This window comes from Ictidomys tridecemlineatus, chromosome 3 (assembly GCF_052094955.1).
Source record: "Ictidomys tridecemlineatus isolate mIctTri1 chromosome 3, mIctTri1.hap1, whole genome shotgun sequence".
NCBI classification, from domain to species: domain Eukaryota; kingdom Metazoa; phylum Chordata; class Mammalia; order Rodentia; family Sciuridae; genus Ictidomys; species Ictidomys tridecemlineatus.
The window spans coordinates 31,110,221-31,127,748 of record NC_135479.1 but is presented as its reverse complement, the minus strand read 5'-3'; the positions used below and the strand labels follow the sequence as shown (position 1 = coordinate 31,127,748).

The window sequence follows — 17,528 nt, the reverse complement described above, 5'->3', positions numbered from 1 at the left end:
TGCCAAAACTGGGTGGATCAAGACAACTGCTAGAACGATCCCAGACAACCTCTAACTTGATTTATAATCCCATTTGCATGCTAAATGACACCCCCCACAACTCACCATGACAGTTGACAGCTGCCGTGAGGATGACCGAAAAGAACTATGAAAGGAGGGAAATGAGGTGGTGCTGGAATTCCCGGATCGTCCTCAGCCACCCCCAGATCATCGGTGAATTTTGTTCCCATTTATTGGCTCTTCCTCTCATGTCCTTAGCCCTCTATCTGTAGCCTCCTGACCCCCCCCCCACTATTCGCCAGGAATAAACCCCTCGGGGCTCAATATGCATCCATCTTATTATTGGTTCCACATTCCCAGAGGGACAAAGGACCCGTTTAGGATCAAATATTGGTGACACTGCTCTCTAGCGAATGACTCAGTCTGAGGGAGGTCACAGTAATCTCCTGGCCTGGGATCCCTAGAGTGGGGCTGATGTCTCAAGTAAGGACCGTCTTGGGCTCTATCCCTCTCCGGTGGCATCTGATCTAACTCTGGGTGGCTATGGGCCCATTACTGCAGTACACCTGTCAGAACAGATGATGGGACCAGCTAGCTTTGAATAAGCCTCTTTGATCTACCTGTCAGAACAGTCTGCTGGTGTGGGTGTGGGTGTACGGCACGCGTGTGTGCGTGTGCACTTGATACAGGGCGTTGAACCTGTTATGGCTTAGATGTGGTGTCCCCCAGAAAGTCATGTGTGGAATGATGCAAGGTTTGGAGGAGAAATGATTGGACGATAGCATTAACCTAATCAGCAAATTAATCTGATAAGATTAACTGGATGGTGGGGGGGGCAGGGGGTGTGTGGCTGGAGGAAGTGGCTATGGGGTATATATTTTGTATCCCTCTCTCCCTCTCCCCCTCCCCCTCTCCTCCTCTCTCCATTCTTCCCTCCCCCTCCCCCTCCCCCTCCCCTGTCTCTCTCCTTCCTGATCTTGTGAGCTGCTTTCTTCTGCCATGATGTTCTGCCTCACCTCAAGCTTCTAGGAATGGAGCCAGCCTTCTATCGACTAAGACCTCTGAAACCGTGAGCTATCAAATTTTCTTTCCTCCTCTACAGTTGTTCTGGTCAGGTCTTTGAGTGGCAGAAGCAAAAAAGCTGATTAAAACAGGATCCCGGTGTGCTTTACCACTGAGCTATATCTACCTCTTGTCCATTTTTTTTTCAATTTTTATTTATTTGTTAATAACTTTAGTGTTTAGTTGCAGATGGACAATACCTTTATTTATCTTTATGGGGTGCTGAGGCTAGAACCCAGTGCCTCACACATGCTAGGCAAGTGCTCTACCACTGAGCCACAACCCCAGCCCCTTACTTGTTATTTTTAATGTTTTATGTTGAGACAAGTTCTTGCTAATTCGAGGATGCTGGCCTGGGACTTGGGATCTGCCTGCCTCGGCCTCCCGAGTCACTGGGATGACAGGTGTGTGTGCTGTTCTTTAAGGTCCCATGTTTTCTTCTCTCTCATTCCCTCCTCCTCTTGCAACTTTTTCTCCTCACTGTGGCCACAAAAGTGCTCAGAATCTCAGTGACAGAATGGCCCTCCCATTCAGAGATAGCATTTCTAGTGGCCTGGGACACTTTCTAATTTCTAAGGACCTTCAAGGTATAGCTCAGTTGGTGAAGTGCTTCCCTCACACGCACAAGACCCCAGCACCACACACACACACACACACACACACACTCACTCACTCACTCACACTCACACATACTCACACTCACACACAGTTCAAGGTAGTAATCTATGACTCCTCAGTAAAACACAGCCAAGCCGGGAGTGCTTGTGTGGGGGCGGGGGGCTATTTCTGTGGTCTCTTGGAGTGGCCCACTGGCCAGGGTTCAACTGCCTCTCTCATGGTCTTACATGTTTTTTCACCAGTTCTTCCTCCCTTCCTTCCTTACCTTTTTTTTTTTTTTTTTTTGGTATGGGGAGTTGAACCCAAGGATCCTTAACCACTGAGCCACATCCTCATCCTTTTTTTTTTTTTTTTCTTGAGACAGGTTCTCGCTAAGTTGCTTAGAGCCCAGCTAAGTTGCTGAGACTGGCTTTGAACTAGAGATCTTTCTGCTCAGCCTCCTGAGCTCCTGGGGTTACAGGCATGAGCCACTCCATCCAGCCCCAGGTGGTCTTGTGATGCCTGTCACATCAGGAATAATGGATGGATCCCCAATTGTCATTGACCTTGGAGTGTTAGGCTACTCGCATTGTATAGACTCCAATCCCAACACACTTATTTCCTGGAGCCTAAAACAGCAGGTCTAAGAGTGAAGGGGAGGGAAAAGAGGCACCGAGAGAGGCCTGTGGAAAGGGAGAACGTGGCACAGATGCATGAAAGAAGAAAATGAGGGTCCCTCTGCTGATCAGGCCTGACCGACTCCATCCTGATTCCATTCTAAGGCTTCAGTGCTTTTTCTCTGAGCTACTTCCTTTTGCAATTATCTGCATTCCAGGAATATGCCTGATGGATAAGCATCGCTCTGACAAAGGACTGAAACTACTTCCAAGCAACAGCCTGGAAGCACAGTTCAACCCACCACAGACATGATCTGGAGACATCTCCTGGAGCCGGGCCAGTGATGCCATATCAGAGCCGAGGTTGCCCCCAGAGCAGGAGTAATCTTCTCATGATCAGAACAGAACCATCCCTCCAGCCATGGTGACCTTTCCAGAGGCATACAGAACCAGTCCTGAGATAATGATCAACCAGAATGATGACCTCCTCAGCAGCTATGCAAACCTCCTTCATTGCCCTTTTCTGTAAAACCACAAAGTTTCTGTCAGTCCCTGGAAGACAGATCTTTGGTCACTGTGCCCCAGTATCGGTTTGTCCCCAGTGACGCAGTGTTGAAAAACTCCTTTCCTGGGCTGAGCTGGGGATATCCTTCCATGGTAGAGCACTTGCCTGGTATGTTGCAAAGCCCTGGGTCCCATAGGGAGAGAGAGAGAGAGAGAGAGAGAGAGAGAGAGAGAGAGAGAGAGAGAGAGAGAGAGAGAGAGAGAATGCTCCAGAGCCAGTTCTCCCTTTCTCACCCTTCACCACGACTCATATTGGGACAAGTGGCCAGGTTTGTCTCTTGGCACCCCCGGGGCCTGTGCCTTTGCCCAAGGACACTAGCAACAGTGCTCGATTTCAGCGATGCTGTCTCTGTGACCGAGTTAGCTTTCACACCACTTGTTTGTAGAATTGATTTTGGTTGACAATGGCATCCTGAGAACTCACCCCCTAGTCCCTTCTCCAGGTGGCCTCCCTGTTCTGTGCCTCTCCATTCTTGGGCTGGGGCCTGTAGGCGATTCCAGTGTGGAGGGAACGTACTGGGTAGGTCCTCCTGCCTGGCGCAGCAGGGTGATCCCTGAACCTTGTGAGCTTCCAGTTTTCCTTCAGATCTTAACAGCTGACTAAAATCATCTTGATGTGCTTCTGCTGTTTCCACATTTACTAAAAACAAACACAGAGTACAGCAGTGTGGTACACTGGGCGTGGTGGCACACCCTTGTATTCCCAGTGACTCAAGAGGCTAAGGCTGGAGGATCACAAGTTCAAGACTGGCCTGGGTGATTTAGCAAGATCCTTTTTAAATACAATTTAAACTAGGGTTTAATCCCTAGTACCAGAAAACAAAAGCAAAGTACAGCATTGTTAGATGCCACCCTGAGCTGCTTACGGCCGACTCTGCCTCAACTGGTGTTGGGATGAGTGAGGGGATTTCAGTAGAGCACAAGAATTCTGGGGCCTGATGAACCTGGGTTTGCAATCTGGGTCTTCTAACCTGCTGTCCATCTCTGGGAATGACTGAACCTGTCTAGGCTGTTTTTTATTTATTTTTGGTTCCAGGGATTAAACTCAGGGGTACTTGACCACTGAGCCACATCCCAGACCTTTTTTTTTTTTTTCTGTATTTTACTTAAAGACAGAGTCTCACTGAGTTACTTAATGCCTTGCCATTGCTGAGGCTGGCTTTCACAATCCTCCTGTCTCAGCCTCCAGAGCCTCTGGGATTACAGGCGTGCACCACCATGCCTGGCTCTAGATTGTTTTTGTAGCAGAGGATGGAGCTACTGACAGAGTTGTGGAGCAGAATGGGTACAGGCCAGGAATGGGCTCTTGTTCCTGGGTGTTGAAAAATAAAATACCTGTGGTGTGGAACCAAGGCAAATGTAGACCACAAGTTTTATTAAGAATAGAGACAGATTTCTCCAAACAGAAGGGGCTGGGTGTCTATAGGAGGAGGTGAGATTGCTTTCCTACAGGCCCCAGAACCCCTCTTTATAATCATTCTCTTCTTTTTCTTCCCCGTGTACGTGACTGGGAGCAGGAGTGCAAAGGTTCACTGTTAGTTACGCACTGTTCTCTGATAACCAGTGGTCTCTCTTGATCCCCATCATTCATTACCTACACTGATTGCCTGACCTTTGCCCCTGCCTCAGTTTTCTGGGGAATGTGACATAACCTGTCCACTTAAGCCAGGGCTGCAGGCAAATTGCTTTTTGGCAAAGAAAGCATGTGGGCGTCAGCACTGTGAGCCCATTTTACAGAATTATTCTCTTCATGTTCCCACAATTCACATCTGCCTGTCCCCTAACACAGGCAGCTCATAAGGGATCGTTAAGAAATGCTTGTGTCTAGATGGGTGCGGTGCTGCACTCCTGTAATCCCAGTGTCTCCAGAGGCTGAGGTAGGAGGACTGCAAGTTCAAAGCCAGCCACCTGGGTTCAATCCCCAGTACCAAAAAAAAGTAAAATAAAGATTGTTTTTTTGTTTTTTGTCCTCATTTCTCTCCTGAGCCAACTCTTTTTGAATTCATGGGCCAAGGGACTTTCTTACCTGCCTATCTTCCCCAGAAGCACAGATTCATGCATTTATTGAGCACGGATCCCAGGCAGGTCACAGAGCCTCACCGCCAGAACAAAGGAAGAACTGGTAGCTCCTTTGTGGACAACCAGGAGTGATATCAGATAGCACTTTCGCTTAAAGAGACACAGGGGCTGGAGTTGTGGCTCAGTGGTACAGCGCTTGCCTCACATGTATGAGACACTGGGTTCAATTCTCAGCACCACATATAAATAAATGAATAAAATAAAGGTCTGTGAACACTAAAACATATTCTGAAAAAAGAGACACAGGTCTGGGGCTGGGGCTCAGCGGCAAAGCACTTGCCTAATACATGTGAGGCACTGGGTTCGATCCTCAGCACCACATAAAAGTGAATACAGGTATTGTGTCCGCCTATAACTAAAAATATTAAAAGAAAAATAAGGAAAGAAAGAAAAGAAAAGAGCACTGGCTGATCCCCTAAGTGGAGAGTTAGTGAAAGGGCTGTTTGCAGGGCGGGTGGCAGCGGGGGTAGGTTTAGGAATGTTCATCAGCTTTAGGTTCATTTCCAAGGTGTGATTCCCTGTTCCTTGAACTCTGAGGAAGGCCTGCTCAGTGGGCTTTCAGGAGCGAACATTAGCTTCTCATATCCTGCTGCGTTCTTTCTTTTTTTTCTTTTTCTTTTTTTTTTTTTTTTTTGGTGCTGGGGATTGAACCCAGGACCTTGTGCGTGCCACACTCTACCAGCTGAGCTGTGTCCCCAGCTCCCTGACGCGTTGTTATACACATCTCCGCCTGCAGTTAAGAGAACACAAACCACAGTGAGTGAAATGTCAAGGGCCCTGGGAATTTGCTCTTTTGGTGGATCCTCAACAGTTTTTAATCCTTTCTGTTGTTTGTCCTCGTTGTCATGGCAACAGCATCCTGGCCCTAATGAGGCACCTGGGCTCTGAAGCTCATTTAAAAGGATGGCTAAGGCACATACCAAGCTTTCATTTATTAACTATTTTTTGCAGTACTGAGGATTGAGCCCAGGGGTGCTCTGCCACTGCACTACATCCCCAACCCTTTTTATTTTTTGAGACAGAGTATTGCTAAGTTGCCCAGGTGGGCCTTGAACTTGCCATCCAGATGGAATTTTAGAGGTAAAATTGGGCCATAAAGCTAAAGCATTGAGCATGCAATTATTCCTCTACCTTCTCTGCCCACCCTGGCCTGCACTTGCATTTGGAGGGAAATTCAGCAGGAGGCTGCCTTAGAAACTGGGACAAGGGACAGAGACGAAAGGCTATTTTGTTCCACTGTGGCATATTGATGTTGCGCGCATTCCCTTCCTGGACTCACACCCTACACAATGTTCCTGCTTCTGAGGGCTCTGGACAGAGGTGACCCTCTGCCCTTGCCCCTTTGTATTTGAACTTGGCCCTTCTTTCTGCCTCACTGTCTTCCCCATCTCCACATTCCACTTTCCAAACCACAGATAAGACCTTTGCATCCCCAGGCTGTGCTGAGTCCTGTTTGGTGTCCTTGAACTTCATGCCTGATGTGGTATAGCCAAGTAGGCGGGCTTCTAAGGATCAACCACAGGCCACTCCCTCCCTGCTCTTTCACCCCAAGAATCATTTCTGTTTTTTTGGCCTCGTGGAACTTCATTGATTTGTTCTTTTTAAAAAAATATTTTTAGTTGTAGAGGGACACAATACCTTTATTTTGGTTTATTTAGTATTTTTTTATGTGGTGCTGGGGATCGAACCCAGTGACTCATGCATGCTAGACAAGTGCTCTACCACTGAGCCACAACCCCAGCCCCAATTTGTTCTTTATATAAACATAAATTCAATATGTGGAAGAAATGTTAATGCTTTGGGGTGGATTAAGACTGACTAGAGCCCTTAGGAATGGAGTTTCCTATCCATGGAGGTGTAAGACAGGCTGGGTAGGCTAGAGATGTGGCTCAGTGAAAGAGCACTTGCCTGGCAGGTGTGAGGCCCTGGGTTCCATTCTCAGTACTATAAAAAAATTTAAAGGGGGAAAAAAAAAAGGAGGCTGGTAGGCCACTCTGATCAGCTTCCCCCCTTACTTCTCTCAAATCACTTCATTATTTTTCAAAGTGACACATGGTCATTATGAAGAATTAAAGCAGGACAGAAAATGAAGAAGTCATTATCTCAGAGGCTGCCATCTGGACAGAAATCTGTCTCCTGGTAGATTCATAAACTTTTCTTAGACCTAGAGAGATGGCAGACAGAGGGAATGATAGGCAGTCAGTGGCTTTGAAATCCTTCTGGATCACGGACCTCTGGTTATAGCTAGACCTCGGATTTCTTTTATTAGAACATGGCACGTGCGTTTGCTCGCTCACACACACACACACACACACACACACTCACATACACACACACACACACACACACTCACATACACACACACACACACACACACACTCACATACACACACATTCACAAACCCAAACTTTGCACACAGTTTCAGGGGATTCATGAGAAGCCTCTGCCAAAAGAATCATTGGTGATATTTGTGTATCCATGGGCAGTTACATTTAATTTCATAATGGAAACATTTTAGCAGCACAAGATAAAACATGCATGCAATATTTTGACACATACCATACCCCCACACACACTCTCAAATTATTAAACTGAGCAAAACTAGCTCCCGTGACTTTTTCCATGAATATATATTTATTTGTTACTTGTTATGTGCCCAGTTATCAGCTGGCACTTTCTCTCTAGAAAGGCAAAAGCTTTAAAAATTTGAAAGAAGAAAAAAATTTCCATTTGAGAAATTTCTACTGGCTATTTTTTAGTTTCCTTTTCCATGGATTAAAAACAGACCAGCACTATAATATGGGGGCAGAGCAGTGTGGTAAGAGGAAAAGAACGTGTTTAGATCCCAACTTTACCAGTCCCTCAAACTTGACAAGTTACTGAACTTTCCTGAGCCTCAATTTCCTTACCAGTAAGATGAGAGTAATGACATTTTAGTGTCTATCATCATTAAATGGGATACAATAGTTCTTTGATACTCTGTAAATGCTCAATAAATAAATGCTTGCAGTGGTTGTTAAAATGATCATTATTCTATGCAGTCTTTAGACCATGGTATACAGTAAATGCTACATTAATGTTAATACCCTAAAAAAGCAGGGTCGTACCGGGTGCAGTGGCTCATGCCTGTCATCCCAGAGGCTCATGAGACTGAGGCAGGAAGATCAAGAGTTCAAATCCAGCCTCAATAACAGCAAAGTGCTAAGCAACTCAGTGAGACCATGTCTCTAAATAAAATCCAAAATAGGGCTGGGGATGTGGCTCAGTCAGTGGTTGAGAGCCCCTGAGTTCGATTCCCAGTACCCCCCCCCCAAAAAAAAAGGCAGGGTCAGTGCAGTATTCTGTGGTCACCATGGTAGGTCAAGGCTGTTGGGCTAGTTGATAAGTTACTGCAGGATGAGAATTTCTCTTAGTCTGTTTTCGGTTGCTAATGATACAAGCCATAGAGTGGATAAGGTTATAAAGAAAAAAGGTTAATTTGGGCAGCTGGCTCTGGAGGTGCATGGTCATGCCTCTAGTGCTAGCATTCTTGCTGGCAGAGTCCCTAGGTGGCACGGGGCCTCACAAAACCCTGGACAGGGAGCATGCGGGTGTGGCTTCTGGTCTCTCCTTCTTCTTATAAGGCTGAGACAGGAGAGGAGAAATAAAAGGTAGAGAAAAGATAAAAGGAGGGAAAAGGAGACTGCAACTTTATTCTGAAAGCCTTGACCTTCCTTGACCTTGGCCTTCACTTGGGGCCAATATTCCTCCCAGGCCTGTAACTCCCCAAGCCAGTTTTTCTTTTCACTCCCAAATTTCTGGGAAATCTGTACATCCTTACTCACAATCTTGAAGTTACTAGAAATTCACTTATTTAGGAAAATTGCCCTGTGCCATGTACGAATTGAATTTTGAGAATAGACTGAGCAAAGGGAGATGTGATGGTTGAAGGAGCCTTCACAGCGGGTACACTATGATCAGATAACGGAGACAGTGTCAAAGATCCTGAGAACAGTCAGACCACCAGAACATCTTGTCATCACCAAGATATCCTCTCTACAGACCTTCAACGCCATCCCTCACAATGTTTCCTTTAAAAAAAGGAGGACTGAGCAGGGCATGGTGGCAGAGACCTGGGATCCTAGTGGCTCAGGAGGCTGAGGCAGGAGGATGGCAAATTCGAAGCCAGCCTCTTTAATTTAGCAAGACCTTTAGCAACTTAGTAAGACTCTGTCTCAAAATAAAATATAAAAAGGGCCAGGGATGTGGCTCAGTGGTTAAGTGCCCCTGGGTTCAATCCCCAGGACCCATAAACAAATAAATAAATAAATTACATGCATATATAAAGGAGGACTTGAGACGTCCAAGACATGTCTCGCTCTCAGACAGCCCACGTCTACCCTTGAATGTGTACTCCTTGCTTTCCAGAATAAATCTCTTCTTGTGCCTCTGACACATCTTGCAGGTTTTGTTTTTTTTCGGGGTGGGTGGGTACTGAGGATTGAACTCAGGGACACTCGACCACTGAGCCACATCCCCAGCTCTAGTTTGTATTTTATTTAGAGACAGGGTCTCACTGAGTTGCTAAGCACCTTGCCTTTGCAGAGGCTGGCTTCGAACTCGTGATCCTCATACCTCAGCCTCCCGAGCAACTGGGATGACAGGCATGCACCACTGTGCCCGGCAAGAAGGGATTCTTGACATATACATGTTGTAGGAAAAAAACTGCAGCCGGACATGGTGGCACATGCTTGTGCCTGAGACAGGAGGATCACCAGTTCAAAGCCAGCCTCAGCAAAGGTGAGGTGCTAATCAACTCTATAAATAAAATACAAAATAGAGCCTGGGAGGGCTGGGGATTTAGCTCAGTTAGTAGAGTGCTTGCCTCAAATGCACAAGGCCTTGAGTTCAATCCCTAGTACCAAAAAAATAAAAAAAATTTAAAAATCCTGTTGTCCTGACTCCCCTCTCCTCCAACCCCAGGGACCTCCTCAGACTCCTTCCAGGGACAAAGGCACCAGTATTCGGTCACAGGAGGGGAGCTGCATCCTGATGATCTCAGTTTAGAGAACCAAATGACCTCTGAACATCATGGTTTAAGTTTCCACCCCACTAACATGAAACAGTGGAGATAACAGTTCAACAAGAGTTTTTGTTGGGGACAGACGAACTACACTCAAACCACGGCAGAAGGGCCAGGTGCGGTGGCACACGCCTGTCATGCCAGCGACTTGGGAGGCTGAGGCAGGAGGGCTCAATTTTTTTTTTTTTTTTCCTGCCTGGGTTCAATCTTCAGCACCAGGGAGGAAAAAAAAATGTAGTTGTTTTGTTCTGAGTCATTAGGAATCCGAAAGGGAAAGCACATAAACAGCTCCACCCAGCAGAACTTTGCCCTATTCCTAGGGTCCCATCTGCTGGGTGGAGCTAAGTTCAAAGTTGTGCAGCAATCACCACACACAGAAGTTCTCTATTTATATTTCATATGATTTATCCCCAACATATATTTTTGACTAATGATCGTTGGCACTTCCTACATCACTAGTAAAATTTAGGTTTATATTTCTAGAAATATCCAAAAAGGAAACAGCCCAATTGCTCTTGGCCTTGTATTGTAGGAAGAGGTAATAATGATAGCTGTTTCTTACAAATAAGCAGCAAGGGCTTTATAAAATGGGAATAGCATTGATTTTGTTCAGCACTTTAAGAATTTAGTTTCTGAGCCAGGCACGGTGGCGCATGCCTGTAATCCCAGCACTTCAGGAGGCTGAGGCAGGAGGATTGCGAGTTCAAAACCACCTTCAGCAAAAGGGAGGTACTAAGCAACTCAGTGATACCCTATCTCTAAATGAAATACAAAATAGGACTGAGGATGTGGCTCAGTGATCGAGTGCCCCCGAGGGGAAAAAAAAAATTGAGTTTCTGGCCAGGCACAGTAACTCATGTCTGTAGTTCTAGTGATTCTGGAGGCTCAGGCAGGAGGATTACAAGTTTGAGGCCAGCCTTAGCAACTTGGTGAGATCCTGTCTCAAAAATTTTAAAAGGGATTGGGGTATAGCTCAGTGGCAAAGTGCCACTGGGTTCAATTCCCAGTGTTAACCGAAAGCTTGGTTCTTGTTCCTGATGCCAGTCCAATAATGAGGACATGGTTTTGACAAAAAGGAAAAAGAAGGTTTATTGTTTTGCTAGCAAAGGAGAACTCTCATACCGGAGGCTGTGATTCTGCCCATCAGCAGGAACAGGAGGCTTTTAAAGAGGTGACTCAAAGGCTACCTTCCACTTGTTCTCAGTTGGGAGTCGTCATTCACCTGTTAATTTGAGAGAGAGTCATTTCTGAGATCTTCTGGTACCATCCCCAAAGTCTAGATTACTGAGTTTTTATAGTGAGTGTGTTCTAAGGACAGATAACTCTGCCTAGGATGGGGAAGAAAGGTAATCTGTTTCCCCTGAGATTATGGATGGGAGAAATTAGGGAGGAGCAGAGAGAGAGGAATAGAAAGAAACATGTCCATCAAAATTAAGTTGCAGTAGCAGAGCAGCAAGGGCTATTTATAGTTAAAGCATAAAGTGGACCATGATTACTTTTCCACACTGTCAATTTGTACATTCCATTTCTATGAAAAATTGGGTGTCTCTTCCTGGTGAAAGAGGTAATGTTGGGGGAAGTAACCCAAAGTCCTATCAGGTGGATCCTCTATTTATTCTCTATCAGGTGGGGCATGGACAGTTCAGGGCATTCAGCATCAGAACAGTCCAGAGGTCCACAGTGGCAGATGGCAGATGTCTGGATAAGGCATACATAGGGCAGGTATCAATAAACAAGATAGCAAAGCATTACTTTTTTTGGGTAAACAATTAGCACAAAAGCAATTAGTATTTCAGCCAGTCTGTGAAAACCAGGAAGACAGTAACTCATAATTATATCAGTGAAAAATAGATCAATTTTATCCATATAGAAGCTTAGGAAGATTTGTAGGTCTATGAGATCAGGCTCAAATTAACTCAGGACAAACTTGCAATTCTAGAGTCCTTTGTGGATCATTATTAATAGACACTCCCACACAAGAATCCTTCCTTTGTAGACTCTAGCTTTACTTTTTTCTGGTTGGATTGACACAAGAGTACATCTTAAGTTACATTAAAAAAAAAAAAGCATTGTTTTTCCTTTTTTTTTTTTTTTTTTAGTTTTTCATTTTACATGTCCATGTAGGACTGTGCTTTGGCTATACTATCCTGCCAGGTGTTTAAGACCTAGTTTGTCAAAACTGACCTTGTTCCTATCTACTCTTAATAGTCAGCTGAAATTCCTTAGAGATCACTCTTGTGGTTGTATGTGAATCCTCTTTAGCTTTCTGCTACCAGGGGTGCCATCTTCCAGGATGGGTCAGAGTCCTGATGACCATATGTGGCTTCTCTTGGAAGCATCGGGGACAGTTTTGTCTCTAGTGACCCTCCTCTTTGCAGAATGCGCACTGGTTAGCTTCCTGTTATCTAGGGTCCTCTCAATCTCCCTGATCAGCAGATTGGGTATCTCATCAGAGTTTCAGGGCCCAGAGAGGGGTCCCGTCATTCTCTGCATCCTGGCTGACCTTAGAGGTAAAGGGCCAAAATGTTGGATGCTTTTTCTTGGCCCTTTTACTTCCTTGACTTTGGTCTTTGAGTTTTTGGTTTTAAACTCCTAGCAAGCCATTTTCACCAATCTTAAGGAGGGGGTAACAGGGGCTGGGGATTTGGCTCAGCTGGTAGAGTGCTTGCCTTGCATACACAAGGACCTGGGTTTAATCCCCAGCACCTAAAAAAGAGAGAGAGAGAGAGAGAGAGGAAGCAACAGGTTATAACTTCAATTTCTATAATTTTACAGTTGTCCCTTTCATAATTGGGGTTAGTATTATTACTGGAAGTCAGCATTATATAGTATCTGTCTTGTAGGTGATGGCTTATAATCTCAAATTAACCCAGGTTGTTTTTTCAGAAGTAGTACCTCTGCAAAACACTAACAAGCACTGAAAATTGGTATAGCCAATATGGAAAACAGTATGGATTTTTTTTTTATAGATGGACACAATACCTTTATATATATATATATTTTAATGCGGTGCTGAGGATTGAACCTAGTGCCTCACACATGCTAGGCAAGCACTCTACCACTGAGCTACAGTCCCAGCCCCAAAAGTGGTATGGAGATTCCTTGGAAAACTGTGAATGGAACCACCATTTGACCCAGCTATCCCTCTCCTCAGTCTATACCCAAAGGACTTAAAAACAGCATACTACAGGGACACAGCCATATCAATTCACAATAGCTAAACTGTGGAAGCAACCTAGATGCCCTTCAGTAGATGAATGGATAAAGAAAATGTGTATATATATATACACACACACACACACACACACACACACACACATACAATCATACACACAATGGAACATGCTCAGCAATAAAAGAGAATAAATCATGGCATTTGCGGGTATATGGATGGAGTTGGAGAATATAATGCTAAGTGAAGTTAGCCAATCCCAAAAAAACAAATGCTGAATGTTTTCTCTGATATAAGGAGGTTGATTCATAGTGTGGTTGGGAGGGGGAGCACAGGAGGAATGGAGGAACTCTAGATATGGTAAAGGGGAGGGAGGGAAAGGGAGGGGGCATGGTGGTAGAAAAGGCAGTGAAATGAGATGGTCATCATTACTCTAAGTACATGTATTAAGATATGAATGGTGTGACTACTTTGTGTACAACCAGAGATATGAAAAATTGTGCTATATATGTGTAATATGAGTCAAAATGCATTCTGCTGCCATATATAACAAATTAGAATAAATTAAAAAAACACAGGTAACAGTTATAAAGTTTACAAAGAAAATACAAAGTGAAATTAATAAAGCAAAAAAAAAATTCAGTTTAATAGCTGTGAACCATGAAAAATGATTTTTATAATCTTAAACCTTTACTTACTTATATATTATACCCCCTTTTTGAGGTCACAGTCATCTTTACAACAAAAATCAATCTTTTGAATACAACTTTAAATGAGCTGAAGTCTAGCCTATTTTGGAGCCATTCTAACATGGAGTGAGGTGGGAGACAGAGCCTTATCTCAGGTAAGGTGGAGGCTCTTCACAAATAACACAATACAACATTACATCTGGAACATGAATCAAAGAAAGACTAAGAGAGCTTTTAACTTTCTTTTTGTGGAAAAAGTGGCAGAATCAAAGCAAACAAGATAGGTCTTCAAGTGACAGTGTGGCCCTTGTGTGTCAGATACAATTATAAAAGAGAGTACTTATTAATGTTATCTTGCCTTTAATCTTACATAACTTTCATTTTATGAACTTTTATATAACACTTATATAAGACTTAGATATAGTTTTCAGATGCATACATATACCTAGTCACATATATTTAGGGTATCAACTACATTGTTATAACCTAGTAACAGTTATTTGTTTAGCTAGTTACAGAGTAATCATTTATGACTTTAACACACAGCTGGGCGTGGTGACATGCCTGTAATCCCAGCGGTTTGGGAGTCTGAGGCAGGAGGATGTAAGTTCAAAGCCAGCCTCAGCAAAAAACGAGGTGCTAAGCAACTCAGTGAGACCCTGTCTCTAAATAAAATACAAAATAGGGCTGGGGATGTGGCTCAATGGTCAAGGGCCCCTGAGTTCAATCCCCAGTACCCCAAAAAACAAACAAAACAAAACAAAACAAAAAACAGGAGAGAATCACTGAAGCCAGGGCTGACAGATGGGAAACTTTAAAAACAGACACACCTGCAGGTACAAATTTCTTCCACTTACTTGACTTTGGACACACCAACTCCAACAGCAAGATTGTATCATAATCCAGAAAGCTATTCAAAAGCCAGATGGTTACAGTAAAACATTATCTTAGACAGGCTTATACCTGTAGGTGGTCCTTTTTTAAACTCACTTTACCTCTGATAGACCAACTCCAATTGTAAGACTGTTCAAAAATGAAAAACAGAGAGACCACCACAGAGAGGACCCCCAAACCATGTCTGACAGATGGGAACCTTTAAATTGAGCAGCCCAGATCTTTCCCAGGGGATTACCTATAGGATCAGTGCAGTATTGGCCATGTTTTAAAAGGGGGTAATAACAGATATAAACAAAACGAAAACATAGACAGTCAACCAGAGGGAGTTCCCAAACCCAAGGCCAATAAACAGATGAGAACCTAGAATAAATCAGAAGGGAGTAAATATCCTGCTTAACCAGGACTCCTACCCCAGTGGAGCCACAGGTGTCCCCACAAACAGGGACCAGATGTTCCCATGAAGAGGAAACAGGTGTGTAGAATCAAAGGTCTTGGTGTGCACATGGGGGACTTACCAGATGGCCAAGGGTGTTGTGACTTATACTGAGTTCAGTTTCCTTTTTCTCAAAGTGGACCACAATGGGAGAGAAAGCAGAAGTTCTCCAAAGCCAAAGGAGCTTTGGCAGCTGCTGAGAGGGTCCCTCAGTCCCTCCCTTTGCTCACAGGAACTGCTCCTCTGGTTCAACCCACAGCAAACTCACCCATCTCCTAACTCTCCACAGTTGGCTCTCAACAAGTGTTCGCCAGCATTTTGCATCCCAGCATGAAAGTGGGGTTCTTTGGAGAGCCAGGTCTGCCCAAGAAAGCTGGAGTGGGGGCTGCTCTTAGGTCTCATCTAGGGTGCCAAATTTGTTACCTTGTCCCTGATGCCAATCTAATAATGAGGACATGATTTTGAGAAAAAGGAAAAAATAAGTTTGATTACTTTGCTAGCAAAGGAGAAACACAGAGGACTCCCATCCTAGAGGCTGTGATTCTGCCCATCAGCAGGAACAGAGGCTTCTAAAGAGGTGACTGAAGGCTACATTCACGTGTTCTCTTTTGGAGTTGTCATTCACTTGCTAATTTGGGGATAGTCATTTCTTTTCTGAGATCTTCTGGTGCCATCCCCCAAATCTGGATTACTTAGGTTCTATGTTGAGTGTGTACTTGAGGACAGGTAAATCTGCCTAAACTGGGAAAGAAAAGTAATCTTGTTTCCCCTGAGATTAGAGAAGGGGAAAAAATTAGGGAGGAGCAGGCAGAGAGGAAGAGAAAGAAACATGTCCATTTAAAAAATAAGTTGCGGGGCTGGGGATGTGGCTCAAGCGGTAGCGCGCTCGCCTAGCATGCGTGCGGCCCGGGTTCGATCCTCAGCAGCACCACATACCAACAAAGATGTTGTGTCTGCCGAGAACTAAGAAAAAATAAATAAATGTTAAAATTCTCTCTCTCTCTCTCTCTCTCTCTCTCTCTGTCTGTCCCCCCCCCTCTCTCACTCTCTCTTTAAAAAAAAAATAAATAAAAAATAAGTTGCAGTAGCAAAGCAGCAAGGGCTATAGTCAAAGCATAAAGTGGACCATTGTTACACCAGCACCATAATAATAAAAAAGAATTTAGTTTTTTGCTTTAAACACTTCTAGGAATATTGCATCTGGTTGTCCAATAAAGGTAATTAATAATCCAGGGTTATTAATAGATATATATGCACACACACACACACACACACAGACACACACACACACACACACACAGGGGAACCCAGGAACACTCTATCAGTAAGGTACACCTCCAGTCCTTTTTGTTTTAGAAGTTACCCAAGGTCTCTCTAAGTTTTCCAGGCTGACCTTGAATTTGTGATCCTCCTGCTTCAAGCTCCTAAGTCTCAGGGAGTACAGTTGTGCGCTTCTGTGCAAGCTGAAACAACTACTTTTTATGTCTATCTGTTTAATATGCCTCAAGTCAGGTTTCTTTTTAAAATTTTTTTTATTGCTGCCTTTAATTATACATAATAGTGAGATTGGTCATGCCCTCCTCTTACATACATATAATTCCATCAATCTCATTCTGCAGGACCTTCCCTTCCCTCTCCCTGCCATCTGCTTGCTCTGCTCTGCTAATCTCCCTTCTATTATTATTTATTATTATTTCAATTAGTACATTGTAATTATACATACAAACGGGGTTCACTGTAGTGTATCAAGCCAGATTTCCTTAAAACATTCTAACACGGGGCTGGGAATGTGGCTCAAAGCGGTAGCGCGCTCGCCTGGCATGCGTGCAGCCAGGGTTCGATCCTCAGCACCACATACAAACAACGATGTTGTGTCCACCGAAAACTAAAATAAATAAATAAATAAATATTAAAAAATTAAAAACAAAACAAAACATTCTAACACTAGGCACGGTGGTGTATGCCTGTAATCCCAGCAGCTCAGGAGGCTGAGACAGGAGGATTGTGAGTTCAAAGCCAACCTTGGCAAAAGCAAGTCACTAAGCAACTCAGTGAGACCCTGTCTCTAAATAAAATACAAAATAGGACTGGGGGTGCAGCTCAGTGGTTGAGTGTCCCTGAGTTTAATTCCCAGTACCAAAAAAAATTCTAACAGTGACATGCAGTGCCCTCTTATCTGTCACCCATCTGGAAGGTAGCCAAAGAGTAAGTAGCTATAGCAGGCACTGCTGCCCACTCTTAGGAACCAGCAGCCTGTATGCTGGGAAAAGGGGAGGATATGGGAAGTGATAATTCCTGGCCTTGATGCAAGCTGGGGACTGAAAGATCCAAGTCAGCGCTGGGTTCTAATCCATA

At 44.2% G+C, this 17,528-nt stretch overlaps 1 protein-coding gene across 2 annotated transcripts in view; it reads right to left on the bottom strand.

The window, feature by feature from the left end:
• Positions 1–4,198: 4,198 nt before the first annotated feature.
• The window catches only part of LOC106144765 (diacylglycerol kinase epsilon), a 48,584-nt gene continuing 35,254 nt past the window's right edge, over positions 4,199–17,528 (bottom strand). Inside the window, exons 15-17 of one of the 2 annotated variants that reach the window (XR_013436140.1) lie at positions 16,897–17,058; positions 11,105–11,204; positions 4,199–5,649 (exon numbers count right to left, since the gene is read on the bottom strand). The gene's annotated coding sequence lies outside the window, so the exon portion shown is untranslated. The remainder of the gene's footprint in view (positions 5,650–11,104; positions 11,205–16,896; positions 17,059–17,528) is intronic. The other variant, XR_013436141.1, reaches the window with a different exon arrangement.